The 16,753-nt window shown below is 41.4% G+C and overlaps 1 pseudogene; it reads right to left on the minus strand.

Moving 5' to 3' along the window:
• Positions 1–266: 266 nt before the first annotated feature.
• The window catches only part of LOC127226752 (septin-7-like), a 48,878-nt pseudogene continuing 32,391 nt past the window's right edge, over positions 267–16,753 (minus strand).

Consider the following 16,753-nt stretch of genomic DNA (forward strand, 5'->3'; position numbering starts at 1 on the left):
AACTGAAGACATCTTTTTACTTTTAAAAAAAAAAAAAAAAGAAAATGTAGAAGGGTACTTAGAGCTGTTAATTTCTAAGACACAATATCCTAGAAAACTCAAGGCATCTCATCTTCCTTCAAGAACAACAAAAAAATAATTTTTGTCATGTTGTTAAATCCATCATTATGGCAAAATTGGTACAAATTGGTAAATGGATCCAATAAACACTGATGTCCCAGCTATTCATATTGGCAACTAATCCATAACTGGTGTTCAGTAAGGTTTTAAAGACTCCTTGACTTTCTTCTTTCCAGGGTCTTTGAAGAGTTCTATTGCTCTAAAATGTGTTGTTGAGCTTCCCAGTTTGGTTTTCTCTTCTTCAGACTGGCAATGGTTTTCCTCATGTGTTGCGCTTCTAAATTCCTTCTCATTTGCTCATGGCACTGCTGGAGCTCTGCTTTAGAGTCTTCAGTTTTTGAACTTTTTTCTTGACCTCCATCTCAAACACCTGTTCTGTCTTCATCTTCATCATCTTGGCTACACGGTCCTTTCTTTGCTCTTCCATCTGTGCCAGAGAGCTCTTAGTAAGTTTTCTCTTTCTTCTTTTTGGTTTTGTCTTTTTGTTTGTTTTGGGTTTTTTGTTTGTTTGATTGGTTTGCTCTGGTTGGTTTGGTTGGTTTGGTTTGGCTTGGTCTTGGCTTGGTTTGGTTGGTTGGCTTGGTTTCCTTGGGTTGGTTTGGTTTGGTTTGGTTGGTTTGGTTTGGTTTGGTTTGGTTTGGTTTGGTTTGGTTTGGTTTGGTTGGTTTGGTTTGGTTTGGTTGGTTTGGTTGGTTTGGTTTGGTTTGGTTGGGTTGGTTGGGTTGGTTGGTTTGGTTGGTTTGGTTTGGTTTGGTTGGTTTGGTTTGGTTGGTTTGGTTTGGTTTGGTTGGTTTGGTTGGTTTGGTTTGGTTTGGTTGGTTTGGTTTGGTTGGTTTGGTCCTTGGTTTGGCTTGGCTGGTTTGGTTTGGTCACTTGGTTTGGTTGGTTTCCCCCTATTGGTTTGGTTTGGCTTGGTTGGTTTGGTTTGGTTTGGTTTGGTTGGTTCAGCCTGGTAAATTTGGTTTGGTTTGGTTGGTAATTGGTTTGGTTGGTTTGGTATTGGTTTGGTTGGTTTGGTTGGTTTGGTTTGATTGGTTTGGTTTGGTTGGTTTGGTTTGGTTGGTTTGGTTTGGTTTGGTTTGGTTGGTTTGGTTTGGTTGGTTTGGTTGGTTTGGTTTGGTTTGGTTTGGTTGGTTTGGTTGGTTTGGTTTGGTTTGGTTTGGTTGGTTTGGTTTGGTTTGGTTTGGTTTGGTTTGGTTGGTTTGTTTTGGTTGGTTTGGTTTGGTTTGGTTAAGCTGGTTTGGTTTGGTTTGGTTGGTTGGTTTGGTTTGGTTGGTTTGGTTTGGTTTGGTTGGTTTGGTTTGGTTTGGTTTGGTTTTTGAGCAGCCCTAGTGCTTGGATTAAAGGAATGTGCTACCACCTCCCGGCTCCTTTATTCTTGTTGTTATTCACTCCATTGAAAGTCACGCAGCCAGTTTTTTCTGCTTCTGTAGTTCTCATAATGTACATTATTAGTAACATCTTTCAAATCCTGAATGTGTGTTCTTATCAACATATTTCTAGAAATGTTCAAAATCACATATGTTCACTATTTTTCAACTTCAGCCACATCCCGGATATTGCCTTCCTCTGACTCTTTTGCAGTTAACTTTGATGATAGTACTACCTTTTCTCGCAGCATGAGGTAAATGATCCTTTAATACTTCTTAACCAGCTCATTCTCTTCTTCATCATCTGTTTCTGGAAATTTATGTATTTTAGTTTTATGTTCTTGGATTTCTTTCATTTTCTGCTTTTTAAATTGTTGACATTTGTCTAGTGTGAGTGTGTCTGCTTTTGGCAATTAGTGGGATGATACTAACTTTTTTCATGCAAACGGTCCATAAATTCAATATCCAAAGTTTAAGTCCATATCCTAAAAGGAGCAATGAAGTATAAACAACACTGCACCCTGTTGTCGGGCATCTACTATCTTTCCACTCGAGATTCAGCATTTAAGAAATCCTCAGATTTCCTGTCAGTGTAGTCAACAACAGGCTGCCAGCAATTACTATTATCCACTGCATCTCTAAATCCTGGCGTATCAACTATCATAGCAGCCATCTTTGATTAAAACTTAGGATTGTTCCACCTGTACAGTCTTCCTTATTCTATGAGAAAGGGCCTGGATCCTCTGGAGAGTACAAATCTGTGAGGAACAATGAGTTGATTAATGTTGACTTTCCCCAGTGCGAGATTCATCTACTACCATAAGTGTGAATTCAAATCCTCCTTTCACGGATTTTCTGTACACTTGATTTGGAAGGTCGGTAAATCCCACCAGCCTGCTACCAGTGGTGCTGCAGTTAACTATCTCTCCTCAGCAGCAAAGCAGCAGATCTCTCACACTCCATTGCTGCTTCTTAACTGCAATTTTGCCACTGTTATGAATCGTAGTGTAAAGTATATGATGTGCAGATGGTCTTAGGGAAAACCCCTGTGAAAGGGTCATTCAACCCCCAAAGGGGTCACAGTCCATGGGCTGAGAACCACTGATCTATGGTATCCATGGCTATCCATGGTATCCAGCAGCCAACACTAAACTGTCTCTGACTTCATGAAACTTTACGTGCACTATAACCCCAAAATAATGAGAATACATCTAGGGGAGGCACTAACATTTGGATTAATAATCAGTATTTATCCCTTGTATACAAATGGATTTGGGGGCCCATCCCACATAGAGGGATAGTTTATCTGCCTAGAGACATGGGGGAGGGCCTAGGCCCTGCCCCAAATGATATGACAGACTTCCCCCTGGAAGGCCTCACCCCCACTGGGGATCGAGAAAGGGATGGGCTGGGGATTGGTGGAGATGATAGGAGGATTAGAGGGTGAAGGAACTGGGGTTGATCGTATAAAACAACATTGTTTCAAATTTAAATAAAAAAGGAAAATAAATAAAATAGATACCCTATATGCATATACAACTCAACACATCCCCATGTGAGCTTCATGGGCTTCTGGTGAGTGAATTTCTCCTGGAGATACAAATTCCTACCAGGCTTAGATAGGGACCAACAATAAACCAAAGGATGACTCCATCAAACTCTGCCTTGACAAACTAATGAGTTTATCGGGCTTACTTATAGAGCATGGGTGAGGCACTTTTTTTCCCACAGGAGCACCACAGAAAAGAGTAACCCCAGCATTGATGATACTTCCCCATGGGTCACATGAATAGAGCCCCAGCTTCTGATAACACTTGACCTCCCAAGACCATGAAAGCAAATGCAGCTAGAAGGGAAGGCATAGATGAGAATGGCAGGATTAATGACCTGCCCCAACCTTCTGCTAAACCGGAACATCAGCAAACTTAATCTTGAAGGTTGCTTGTAAGTAATCACAACTGTTCAAATAAAGATGCCAATGCTCTCCAAGGAAAGCACTCTACAACCAATTCCCCTTCCTAAGGATTCACACAAAGAGGGCAGAATTTCCCAGCCACTCCATCAGACTGTCATTAATCCCTGGAACCCGGCTCTGGGCCTGGTTCTGTTTACTCTGCACTTTGTGGCACCACTCCTGTCTTCCTCAAATACAGCCTCCATCTAACAGCATAGCATGTCTATGGCCAAGATTCACGTCTAAGCTGTTCAGCATCCTTGAAGCTGTTTCTTTTGCTACCTCCTTCTCCCACACCCTCTTTGATCTGCATGTTCTCAAACATCCCAGGCAAAGCAGGGCTCTCTTTTTATTCAGTTCACTACATTGGTACTGCCCAGTAGACAACAAGTCCTTTTGGTGGGTGGGACTATTCATTCTTCAGGCCACCTCCCCATTATTCAGCAGTAGCAACTAGTTTCTGGAACATTACATAATGGTTCCTATAGCTCAAATATCTTTCCTTCCACCCGCCTCTTTAAATGTTTTCTGAAACAAATGTCACCCTTGGAGCTTTTGATGCAATGGGTTTCAGGTGGGACCCAGGAGAGCTGTACCCTTTTCTAACAACCTCACTCATTCAGACATGCATCCAGATTTGACAGCATTACCCAGATCACCAGCCATTCAAAGTACTCACAGCACTGACCACTGTAGTCCAACCTCCCTTCACATGTACCGGGCACTCACCTCAGCCTTCCTCTGGGCATATCACCTTCTACCCTGTAAAATATTTACATCTGAGGTGACAAAATCTCCCTGGTGCCATCTCCTTTGCATTCCTAAGTGACTTTTTCCTTGGTACAAGTTTTATTTGACTGTCTCCATACTTTGTTCTTAATATTTCTCTATTAGGTTCAGGCCCAAATTAAGAGTAACGCCATGTCTAAATTGCACTTGGCTTTCTATGTCATTTAAAGTAATTAATAAGTCAAAGAACCTGGAAAACAGAAAATAACTTTGCTAAATACTATTCTGCTGCCATTACAACTGCCATCTAATATCTGTTTAGAGGTACTCTGGGTGTGGGCATAGCCTTCGCTGATGGGCAGGAACAACAATGGACCATCTTAGCTCCCTGGGAGAAAGCAGGGTAGGAATACGATTATGTGAGAGTAGAAACACAGTCTTAGACGTTAGCCTAGTCCCCATCTCCTGGCATCAACCTCAGAGTTAAACCAACACCGGACCCATGGGAGTAGCATGTCGGGACCCATATTTGAGAATCCATTCCATTTTGTCACGAGTTCAGAGGCTCAATCTCTCCTTAAAACATTAGCTTACTGGCTACAGGATGCCCAGGACCTCGATGGTGAATGGCTCCTAACTAAATCATAGATTTGGGCCCAGACCGGTCTACACTCACCCTGAAGGCAGATTTAGCTGATTACTTAAGTTTGCGGTATGAATAAAAACGGACTGAATCCACCCTCCTGATGCTATATGATGTCTCTGTCCTCCTTTTAGCAAGGATAGCTACTTTCCCCTGGCCCACACTCCCTGGCTCAGGAAACGGACCCGGGAGCCGCTCAGTTGGTTCCCGATTGCCGCCCCACACACTCCAGTCCTTGACAGGGAGCAGAGAGTTGGAGCAGGAAAAAGAGAGATGGTGGGAGATGGTGGCACAGGGGAGTCGCAGACGCGTGTGGTTCTGATAGTACAGAGCCAAAACGCACTGCGAGGACAGAGCACTGCCCAATGTTGCTTCTTCGGGCTATCAAGAGTCAGCAAAGGTGAGCAACCAGGCTTCGAAAGGGCAATGGCCTAGACTGCTTCCAGAGTGGGGGAATAGAAACAACTTCAAAAAAGCGCCCAATCCTCCATGGTTTGGGTGAAGACTGTCAGTGGAGAGGGTCACAACGGGAAGTGAGCTATAAATAATTAAACCAGAACTCCGGCCAGGGCTTGTTCTTGACAAAGTCTCCTCAAAGTGAACACGAAAATGAATCCTCCCAAGGAAAATGAATCCATCCATGTCCCGGCTTTTTACACAATCCGGCTGCTCCGCTTGCAGTCACAGCTTCCCCAGCCTCAAACCAAACAGGGAATCTCTACTGGCTGCAGTGAGAACAGAGGGTAAAGGAGGTGCCACTGGACCCCCAGCCACAGCATGCTTGCAGCCAGTGTGCACACTCTACATGGTGAGCCAGCACATCCTTTTCTCAGCAGCTGCTCAGAGGCTAAGGGGTGGGAACGCCTCCAGAGCAGGAGGAGTATATAGCCATGCCTGGCCAGATTTAGTAAAAGAATTCAACAAGTATGACACAGACGGGCCAGGTAGGATTAAACAGTGCACTAGGATCAAGGCACTATAAAGGGAAAAGTTTTCCACTGACGTTGCTTATAACTGATCTCTGGGACTCAGGATTGCCTTTTGTCCAAAATCTACTAAAGGCTGACTTCTATCGCCTATCAAACAATTAATAGTCGGAATGAATTCATTCTGAATTATCAAGAGTTCTTGATATCAAGAGTTCTCTCTGCAAGAACAGTCAGCTCGCTGAGCCTACATATATAGGGACTTTGAGTGAATTTGTATTTCAAGAGGAAAACATCACAAGTAAAGGAGAAAATTTTAAAATTGCCTCATACACATCAATGTAATGTTTGTGACACCACTGAGCAGTGTGCTTAAAGGCAGTGAGCTTCCTGGAATGTGCTTGTTACAATAATTTCAAAGTTTTTATTACATTATTGCAAGCATGTGGGTGCACTTGCCACTACAGGAAGTAGCAGAGGACATCTGGGGGTTGGTTTGCACCCTCCACCATGGGGGGTCCTGAGGATCAAACTCAGGTCACCAGCCTCCTTAGTAAGTACCTTTACCCATTGGGCCATCTCACCTGACCTGGTTGGTTGGTTGTTTGTTTTAAAGCAGCCCCAGGAAATTCTTTACTCATGATATAAAAGATGGCAATAATTGCAAATTGGTACTATCATCCCTCCCACAGAGACTTTGGTTTGTGTCACCAAGAGCTTTTGTGCCAAAAGACTGTGTTCTTCAATGCAATCTACTCTTGTTTTGGGTTTTGTTAGAGTTCCATGTCCATTTAATTTTTTTAATGACAAAAAAAGAAAACAAAGCCCTCAATACATTTTAGTATTAAAATGTATTTAGCCTTCACAGACTGAAATTTTCTCCAAGTTCGTAAGTATGAGAAGGTGTCATTGCCTCAGGATGTGAGGGGAGACAAGGCGGTACTGCCTGTGGATCGCGTCTGCCTCTAAGAGGGGATGCTCTTTCCTATAGCGGGATTACTGGGGTGCTGAGGCTAGCTCCCCCGCTCTAGGAGCTGGTTTATAGTGGCCTTACTTCATCTTTGGTGTTTTGTTTTGTTTTGTGTTTTGTTTGTTTGTTTGGTTGGTTGGTTTTTTGGGTTTCTTTGGGGGGGGGTGGTTTTTTGTTGTTGTTGTTGTTTTGTTTTGTGTTTTGGTCTTTTTGAGACAGGGTTTCTCTGTGTAGCTTTGGAGCCTGTCCTGGAACTAGCTCTGGAGCCAGGCTGGCCTCAAGCTTATAGATATCTGCCTACCTGTACCTTCTGGGGGCTGGGACTAAAGGCCTATACCACCAACACCCAGCTTCTCTGCCATCTTTTTTGTATTATTTATTCATGTAATATATATCTGCAGCCCTTATATGCAATTTTCTATTCTCCACTAACAATTGTTTGGAACGACATACAAATGCTTGGTGGGTGAATGCACTGGGTGAAGGCATACAAATGCACTGTGCCTTTACACGGTGAGTTAATCATCTCAAAACTTACCTTCCTCCCCCTCCTCCCTGATCCCACCAAGCCAACAGCCCTGTGTATGGGAAGCAGTCCATGCTCAGAAAGTTATGAACCAATAAGAAGACCTAATGTCCTTCTTCTACTGTAGGGCCAATCACCATCAAGTGTGGGTTTTTGTTTGTTTGTTTGTTTGTTTTTAGTACTAAAAAGAATGAGGAGGCAAATGGCAAGCTTGTTGGAGTTCTATTTCCATCTGGAAGCAAAGAATTAAGTGTGAACAGTGCTTAAAAATATATAAAGATAAAAACATAACCACAATTCTCTAAATAACAACCTAGCTGGAAAGATGAGATAAATACACAAAATGTTCTATGCCAGAAGAATCATGCATGATGAGGGACAAGGTGTTCTGTCCCCTGACTCAACACAACATCTGTGACTCAGCCGAACTTGTTTGCTCCTGGAGCTAGCTACACTGACCCCAAGTCTCCCTTGAGCTACCTCTGCAGCTTCCTAGGGCAAGCTCTTGTTTCTGTTATTTCTAAAGTACCTGTTCATCTGCTGTTGCTCCCAAATACTCCATCTCTATTATGCAACCTGCATCACAGAACTTCCTGCCACCTCAGTTTCCCTAGTCAATCTCAATGCTATGCTCTTAACTGTTCATCTGTGAACTCTTCTCCCACAACAATGTGTTTGCTGTAGAGCACCAAGTAACCCAGAAAATGGACTTTGCAGGCTAGAAGCAACACCTTCACCGAGTGCTGATACGGAAGGCCAAGTGTCAGGGGTCTTGTTGCTGCAGGCTCACTCCTGGGTCATCAGTTACAACAGAGTGAGCATGGTCCCACCTCGTTCCCCTAAGCCACGGCTCCAGGCTGAAATGTCACGGCCAAAACTTTGACTGTCTTTGTATTGATGAAATGAAAGGGAATCAAGGAAGCTCCCATTACAGAAATGTTATGGTAACTGTGATGCTGCCTTTGGGTTGAAGAGATAGCTAATAATGTAGATAGCCTTTAAAAAAAAGTCTAAACAATCTTTTATATTAAATATTTTCTCGGAGTCAAATGACCTTGAATAGATATTTGCAAATTACCTTTCCTTTTCTTATTTCATTTCAAACAGTGGCTTTGTTAGCCTCAAAAAAAAAAAGTCTAAACCATCTTTTATATGAAATATTTTCTCAGAGTCAAATGGCCTTGAATAGATATTTGCAAATTACCTTTCCTTTTCTTGTTTCATTTCAAACAGTGGCTTTAGATAAATGCTACGATTTACATACTTTCTTGCCTGTTTATTTTTAAGACTCTCAGATGAAACCCATGACCTAACTCCTCATAAAATATAAATGACCCAAGGTCTTCCAGGGCATAGCTTACCCTGCTGCAGCAGAGGGTCAGATGTTGGAGATGCCCTTAGGACAAGACACAAAGCAGGGGCATCCCCTTCTGCTTTCTCTTATCAGTAGAACAAGAGTTGTACTATGACAAAGTGTGTGGGATTAGGGAGGATACTATAGAAGACACATTACACATGTTACTGAAACACAAAAATCTTCATGGAAGTTTCCCTCCCTGAGTCATTCTTGAGTCAGTATATTACCTGCCTGCTGTGTTTAATACATCTCTTAAAATTCTCCAGGTCAACAAATCACTGCTTCCTCTAAGTTATCCTGGAGTCCTGAAAAAAAATGGACACTGAGTCCTGGTGAAGGTAAGTGGAGGCACTTCCATTTGCCACCAAGCAAGGATTTCAAAGCTCCGTACTTGCCATAGAAAGAATCCCACAGTTCCCTTCTTCCCAGTGCTTCCTTCTTGCCTGCCACAACCAACAACAGTAAAGAAAGGCACAGGATCCCATTTGAAAAGTTGAGAAATTAAGCACCACCTCACTAATCTCCCAAGCCTCCTGACAAGCCATCCCTCAAAGACCCACAGGGTTGTTCTTGTCATTATTGGGGTTTTTCTGTTTTGTTTTGTTTGGATTTTTTGTTGTTGTTGTTTTGTTGGTTTTTGTTTTTGGTCCATACTGCCAGCATTCCAGGTCTGCAAACCCCGTTTTGCACATTCCAAAATAGTAGCTCACAAACCGCAAAACACTTTAATCACTTGGAGACTTTCCTCTCAAAGCTGAGGCCTGGAAGCCCCTTCCTACCGCCCTTCCCCAAGATTCTAGTTCGATTGTCTGGGGAGTCAAGTCTCCCAGGTACTATAAATGTGGCATAGATTGAGACAACATGGAAGGAAGGGCTGGTCACAGAGCTGTCCCCTTTCTCAAATGACACAGCCCTGTGTAAACCCCCTATTTCCAAATGAGTTGGGGAAGAAATTCAGACACTAATTCCTTACTATTTCTTACCCCTAATTCCACCCACCTATTATAATTATCTATCTTTCAACTTCAGCCCAAAACACACTAAAACTTTTTGTTATAAACAACGTGGTTTTTCTCCATGTACTGCTTTAGTGGGAAGATGAATGCCAATGCCGTCCATAGGAAAAGATACCACCCTATGAACACCAGAATGTGTTTATCATAACTTTATTGCTAATTCATTCCCTTTTCCCAAAACCCGAAATAAGTATCCTAGCTTGCTAACCTTGTGCAGCCTCCAGTTATTATAACTATAAAAAGTATAGATATTTAGCCTAAAAGATTTTTATCCTATTAAAAAAATATAATTTCTCCTAAAAATAAATTCAGTGAATAATACCCTGACTTGACACATTATCATAACCCTGCTCCAAGTGAGGACAGGACCATTTTATCAGATTTTCCTCTGCTTCATAAAACATTCCTTCAGAAACTGTGATTTAATTACAGAAACGGTAAACTATCCCACAGAGTGCAGGAGGAAGAATTCGCCATCATCTTTATTTATGAGTGTTCTAGACAGAGAGGCTGGCAAACATGAATACAGCCAAGCTCTGCCTGGGCACACCAACCAGAGGGTAAAAACAGGGCTACTATGTATCACAGGCCAGAAATTGCTTGTCTCCTTCCCAACCCCCCTCTGCCAGAACTCCGGTCCCCTTAAATATACACAGAGAATTTTCAGAGCCTCCAAAAATCCAGAGCCTTGCCTGGGTTTGCCTCTGCAGCTCCCGAGCATAGACAAATAGTGCTTGCTGCAGAAGAATCAGCCTATAGGCTATCCCATCATCATCCCTAAACCCACTCTGGACCCAAAGCTAGAGGTTACAGGCAGTCTCTGTAACATGGAAGATGGTACACAGCCCACTTCCCCAGAGCAATGTTGATGAGAGATGGCATTCTGTAAATACATTTCTCTTATTGGTTAATGAATAAAACACTGTTGGCCAATAGGAAAGCAAGATAAGTGGGACTAGGAGGAGAGAGGAAGTAGTAGGGAGACTGAAGATGGAGGACTGAGAGAGAAGAATGCCAGCCCCTCTCTCCAGTAAAATGAGACCATGTGAAAGTACTGAGATTAATAGGAATGGGTTAATATTTAAGACAGAGCTAGCCAATAAGAAATTAGTAACTGGCCAACAGAATTATATCTAATACAGCATCTCTGCATGTTATTTGGGGCTGGCTCAGCCATAGGACCAGACAATCAGGGAAAAACAACTCTTAAGACAGGGTGGCTATTTCTGGGAGACTTTCTCTTGAATATCCCTTACTGGAAGTCCATGGAATCTAGGCTGAACAGCATACCTGAAAGGTATTTGTGCTTTCTAAAAAGTAACCCCTCTTCTAATTCTTTTTCATTCTGGTGAGGGCTGCCAGAATCAAGCCTTTTTTTTCTACATTTTTTCTGGTGAAAAATCTTATTGAAGTCTTAAAATTCAACTATTCTCATGATTCCTGGGCTACTAAATGTATTCACTCATTCATTCAAGAACTGTGCTAGATATTGAGATAAAAGTAACATCCTAGACCAACACAGGTCTCTTGTCACAGAGCAAGGACAATGAGAAAGTTTCCTGTGGTGAAGTTGAGGATGCTGTGGGAGAGCCAAGACAAGAGGGGAGAGAGGGATGGAGGGAGGGGCAAATCCACACATAGTGAGAGCTTGGGGGGGTTAAGAGGGGCTAACCCAATCCACACAAACACTCCCATCAGAGGTGTTAACTTTTCATACCAATGACTTGTAGTCATGAAGAGTTAGGATTGAGTGTCTTTATCCTTGCTCTTCTTAGTTTTTAAGGGATACAGGCTCTGAAGGCAGAAGACTGGATGTATGTAGTGTTGTCAGATAAAACACTCATCTAAACCTGAATTTATAATAATGAATGATAACCATACAGCATAAATGTCTTCAATAATGCACGGGATATACTTATACTAAAGCTTTTTTGCTGTTTATCTGGAATTCTAATTTAACTGGGTGTACTGTATTTTTATTTGCTAAATCTGGCAGCCCTACATCTGAATATGACCACAAACTTGATCACTCTCACTGGAAAAATCAACTGGAAAAAGTAGAGATAAGATTACAAAAGCAGACTTCAATGGTAAAAGCATAAAAATGTAACTTGCAGGGAACAAAAAAAAAAAAAAAGACTACAACAGGCCAAGCCAAGTCTCCTGTAGGAATTCTAAAGCCCCATGAGGCTAGTGTCCATCTGCTTGGATGATGATCCTGATAGCCAGAGAAAGGAGCCCAGCAATCTTGGAGCCTCATTCAAGGCCACAATTCCCGAACTCACACACAGTGAAGCTGCTCACTACATCTCAGCTCTGGAAACTCTATAGGGAACAAAGAAGCATGTAAGCACACCCACCTTAGTGCTCCCTATTCAATCACAGGACAGAGCTTGCTCTTGTTCCCTGGACCAGTTCCTGTCTGGTAAGGAAATGGGTGAGATCAGAGCATTAACTAAGGTAGGGGCAGTAATCTTGATCTGAAGAACAACAGTTGCTGATGAAGAAATTGAGGAGAGGATTCATAATCTGGATTTCTAGACAAGACTGTAGCTAATCCAAGCCATTAATATTGCCATTAGATTGGCTTTAAGACTCTGTGTGTGTGTGTGTGTGTGTGTGTGTGAGAGAGAGAGAGAGAGAGAGAGAGAGAGAGAGAGAGAGAGAGAGAGAGAGAGAGAGGAGGGGGCTTGGAGAAAGAGAAAAGCTAAGAGGTAAATATTACAGACACAAACAAAAGATTAAGGAAAGAATATTTTTATTCTGTTGCAAAATGCCATAAATTATTGACCTTAAGTAGAAACACACTAAACTTGAGAGCAGATGAAAATAAAACCAATAAATTACCCAGGACTGTAGTGAATGCCAGATGTTAAAAACAAAGTTCCACAAACTAGTTTTTGTCTGCAAGATTTTGTCTGCAAGAAAAGAAAGATGTATACAAAATACAAAACACAAAAACAAGAAACCCCAGAGACAAAGACTCCTTCCTCACATCCAAGTCTCCCAACACAGACCCTGGGGCATCCACAATGACCCACTGGTCTAACTTCTTTGCATTCAATCCAAGATTATGATTTGGCATCCATCCTTGAAATTAAAATGCCCAGAAAACAACTGCATCTTGGTTTTTTTGGTCTGCTATAACAAAACACCTCAGACTGAGTAAACAGAAATTGAATGTTCACAGTTTGGGGATCTGGAAAGTCCAAGAGCAAGATATCAACAAATCTGGGACTTCACAAGGGATAGTGTTCCATAGATGAGACTTTTTAGATGGTGGAAATGGCAACAAGTTCTGTTAGGTCTCTAGTTCTAGTATCACTGTTATTGTTACTTGTGTGTTTTTGAGATGAGTATCATCATGGTATCCAGTTTGACCTCAAATTTATGATTCTCCTTCCTAAGCCTCTAGAGAGCATAGTTCCATATCTGCCTTCTCTGATCTTTTATAATGACACTAATCCCATTCATGAGGGCTCCATCCTCATGACCTTGTCATCTCCTAAAGAACCCGCCTCTTCATACTATTGTATTAAATACCTGGCATCGATGTATAAGCGAGGGGGAGGCAAAGGTATTCAGAACATTGCACCTCTTCCCATCTCTCACTTGATTCAGTCCTCTCTGCCTCCAATGTGTATTCCCCCATTCCAGAATGCAAAGTCATTTCTTTCCAGAAGGATGCAGATCAACAAGTGGTCCATGCAGATTGATCTTTTTACCTCATTCTTTATATCATATTAAAATAAATATTTTTACTCATGAGGTTCAAAATATGTACCTGAACTTTTTGCGGCTTTTAGAATGAATGCATAGCCACCTACTACATGTTAGGCTAAAATGTGTATTTTTACAGATTTGCATATACAGTCATTTTTCCCTTTTCATAGTTGAACATCTCTAGGCGAATAACCACAGATCCAAAGTGTAGTTAGGGAGGTATAGGGAAATGATTCAGTGGTAAGGCACTTGCCACAGGGGTGTAAAGACTGGAGTTCAGATCTCTAGCATACACATAAATACCAGACAGCATATAGATCCACCTGTATCCCAGTATTATGGAGGTGGATACAAAGAGCCCCAGAGCTGAACAGCTAGAAGCTGCTTAGCTAGACAAATGAAATAATCAGGCTCTGAGTTCAAGTGAGAGAGATATATAATACTTGCCTCAATATATAAGTGAGATATTATATAATAGCTACCTCAATATATAAGGTGGAAAGTGATTGAGGAAGACACATGATATCAGCCTCTGGCCTCTCCTTGTGCACATGTACATACTCACACAAACACACCCACAATCACCTGCACACACATGCATGCTTGTATGCCTATCACACATATATACATACAAGATATATATAATTACTTAGGTCTATCTATGAGGTTGTCTATGTACTGAACATGTACAAGTTTTTTTCTGTTCTATTTTTATTCCCTAAACAATACAGTATATTTATATAGCATTTAAATTATATCAGATGTTATAAATAATATAGAGGTGATTTAAAGTAAGAAAAAGTATAGGCAGGCTACATATAAATATTACAAGACCGTACATAAATATTACCATACCATACATAAGGGACATGCATGTAGTGGATTCTGGAACACTTGTATCCTACAGCCAATCTCTTTGTAGATAGTAAGGTACAGTTTTATATTATTTTATTTTTTTATGGTTAAAAGTAATATTTTTTTCCAGAGAAAATGTAATCAAGAGAAAAGAAAAGTGAAAGCTTTCTCTCTACCAAGTAGCTTTCATAGTGTTGGAAGTGGAGCTATGCATACTACTGCAGAGAAAAAGTCACCAACAATCATATCCAGCTGTGAACTGTACACGCTACAGTAGTGACCTACATAGCGAGGCATGTCCCTTCCTACAATAGTGGCACAGATGTTTGAGGAGAAACCAGTTGATACCACTCCAAATGATGGGACTTACATCTGGTACTGTTAACTGAGCCAAGAGCCTGCAGTTAGGCAGGTCATGGGCCCTATTACCCACTAATGGACGCAGTATTAAACTATACCTAAGTACTTAGCTATATAACCATAGATTAGTGCAGGTCTGAACTTTAATCAGAAAAGCTGTTTCTTGCAGCAGGTTGACCAAAGTGCAGAGGATAGGCAATAGAAGTATAGCTCTATAGAACATCTACCACACATCGCCTCCCCATAAGGGATCATCACAGGGGTCATCACAGAAGAGGGGAGCAGGAAGACATCTAAGAGTGGTAGTAAAAGACTGCTTCAAGACAGTGTTTTACATTCATCACAGAGACACTACATGCACGAATTCAATGACTATGACTGCACATATAGGACCTGGACAAGATGAAGTCAACGATGATCCCAACACAGATAGGTAAGGAGCTCATGAAGTTGCATTCAAACTGAGAGCTACCAGAGTTTGTGGCTCATGTGTAAAGGAGACTTTGAGCTTTCTTTGGATGAGGAGCATACTAGACTGCCCCCTAGTTCCAACTGATGGCCTGACACCTGTTCATTCACTGGCTACACTAAATTGACTTGGTGGGTTTTTTTTAAAAAAAGATCACAAGGAGCTGGAGAGGAGGTTTAGCAGTTAAAAGGTGGCCATCTGAAACTCCAGTTCATGGACAGCTAATGCCCTCTTCTTGTCTCTGTAGGCACACACACACATACACACACACACACACACACACACACACACACACACACACACACGGCATACACCCACACAGGCACACACAGACACATAAATAAAAAGCAGAATTGGGTCTTTCAAGAGAGAGAACACACATGGAATTGGAAGGGAAAATGGAGGTAAAGAATAGGGGAAAAGTTGGGAGGATGGACTAGGTGGTAGATTTGATCAACACACATCATACTCATGTATGAAATTCTCAATCAAGAAAATGAACAAGGACAGTTGCATAACGTGCTAAATAACTGAGTTTAAGGTTATCTCAGATTGATACCACAATGGACTGTTAACCACCCATAGCTGTTAAACTTTCAGTCATATCACATGTTACAAAGCCTGCATGATCTTTACAACAGGTAATCCTGTAATTTTTTTTAAAAGTATAGGGCATTACTATGTATCTCAGTCACACCTAGAACTCATTACACAGCCCACACCATACAATTACACAGTCTGTGTATTGCACATATGCAATCCCACTATCTGTGCATCCTGAATACTGGAATTATAAGAACAAACCATCTTGCCTGGCTTCCTATTTCAAAAACACCACCAAAAAGACAAGAAGTCTAAACCAGACGCAGTGGCACATGCCTTTAATCTCAGCATTTAAAAGACTGACAGGTGATCTTTGTGTATTTGAGGCCAACCTGCTCTACACAATGAGTTCCAGGCCAGCCAGGACTACTACACAATACTGCCTCAAAAAAAAAAAGGGGGGGGACAAAATTTATATAATTCGCAATCCCATCATTAGTACTAACCATTGTTAGTTAACATGTCACTTAATCACCTCCATTTATTGTATACTAGCCTAATTTATCCAGAAAATGAATATATCACATTTATTGTTTTAAAAAGAAGTTCATCAATGAGCAAATATGCAGATATCATTGTCACATCATTAGATAATTTTCTAACACAGGTAATTTTTAAGTTCTGCACCAAAAGGAAAAAAAGTCATCATTGATGTAAAATGAGAATAAGCTAAAGCTGAGGTCAGATGAGAACAGTAAGGTAGTCTCCTTTAGTGAGGGAAACTTAAGGCAGTGGTTTGCAACCTCTGGACCATGACCCCTTTGGGAGTCACTTATCAGATAGCCTACAAATCAGATATTAACATTATGATTCATAACAGTAGCAAAGTTACAGCTAGGAAGTAGCCACAAATTTTTTTTATGGTTGAGGATCACCACACAATGAGGAACTTCATTAAAGTTAGGAAAGTTGAGAACCACTGGCTTAATGTATGCAGTCAAACCTCTCCCTGCTTTATTATTCTCTCCCCCTCCCCTCCCTCCCTCCCTCCCTCCCTCCCTCTCTTCCCCTACCACCATAAACAACACAGAACATAACACCCTTGAAGCTAAATATGTTTCTGCCCTAGTTGTTTCCTTTATGTTAACTTCAAGAAGTATGATTTGGGGATGACAGGAAGTATATTGTGGTA

The sequence above is a fragment of the Phodopus roborovskii genome, unplaced genomic scaffold (assembly GCF_943737965.1).
Source record: "Phodopus roborovskii unplaced genomic scaffold, PHOROB, whole genome shotgun sequence".
Taxonomy (NCBI): domain Eukaryota; kingdom Metazoa; phylum Chordata; class Mammalia; order Rodentia; family Cricetidae; genus Phodopus; species Phodopus roborovskii.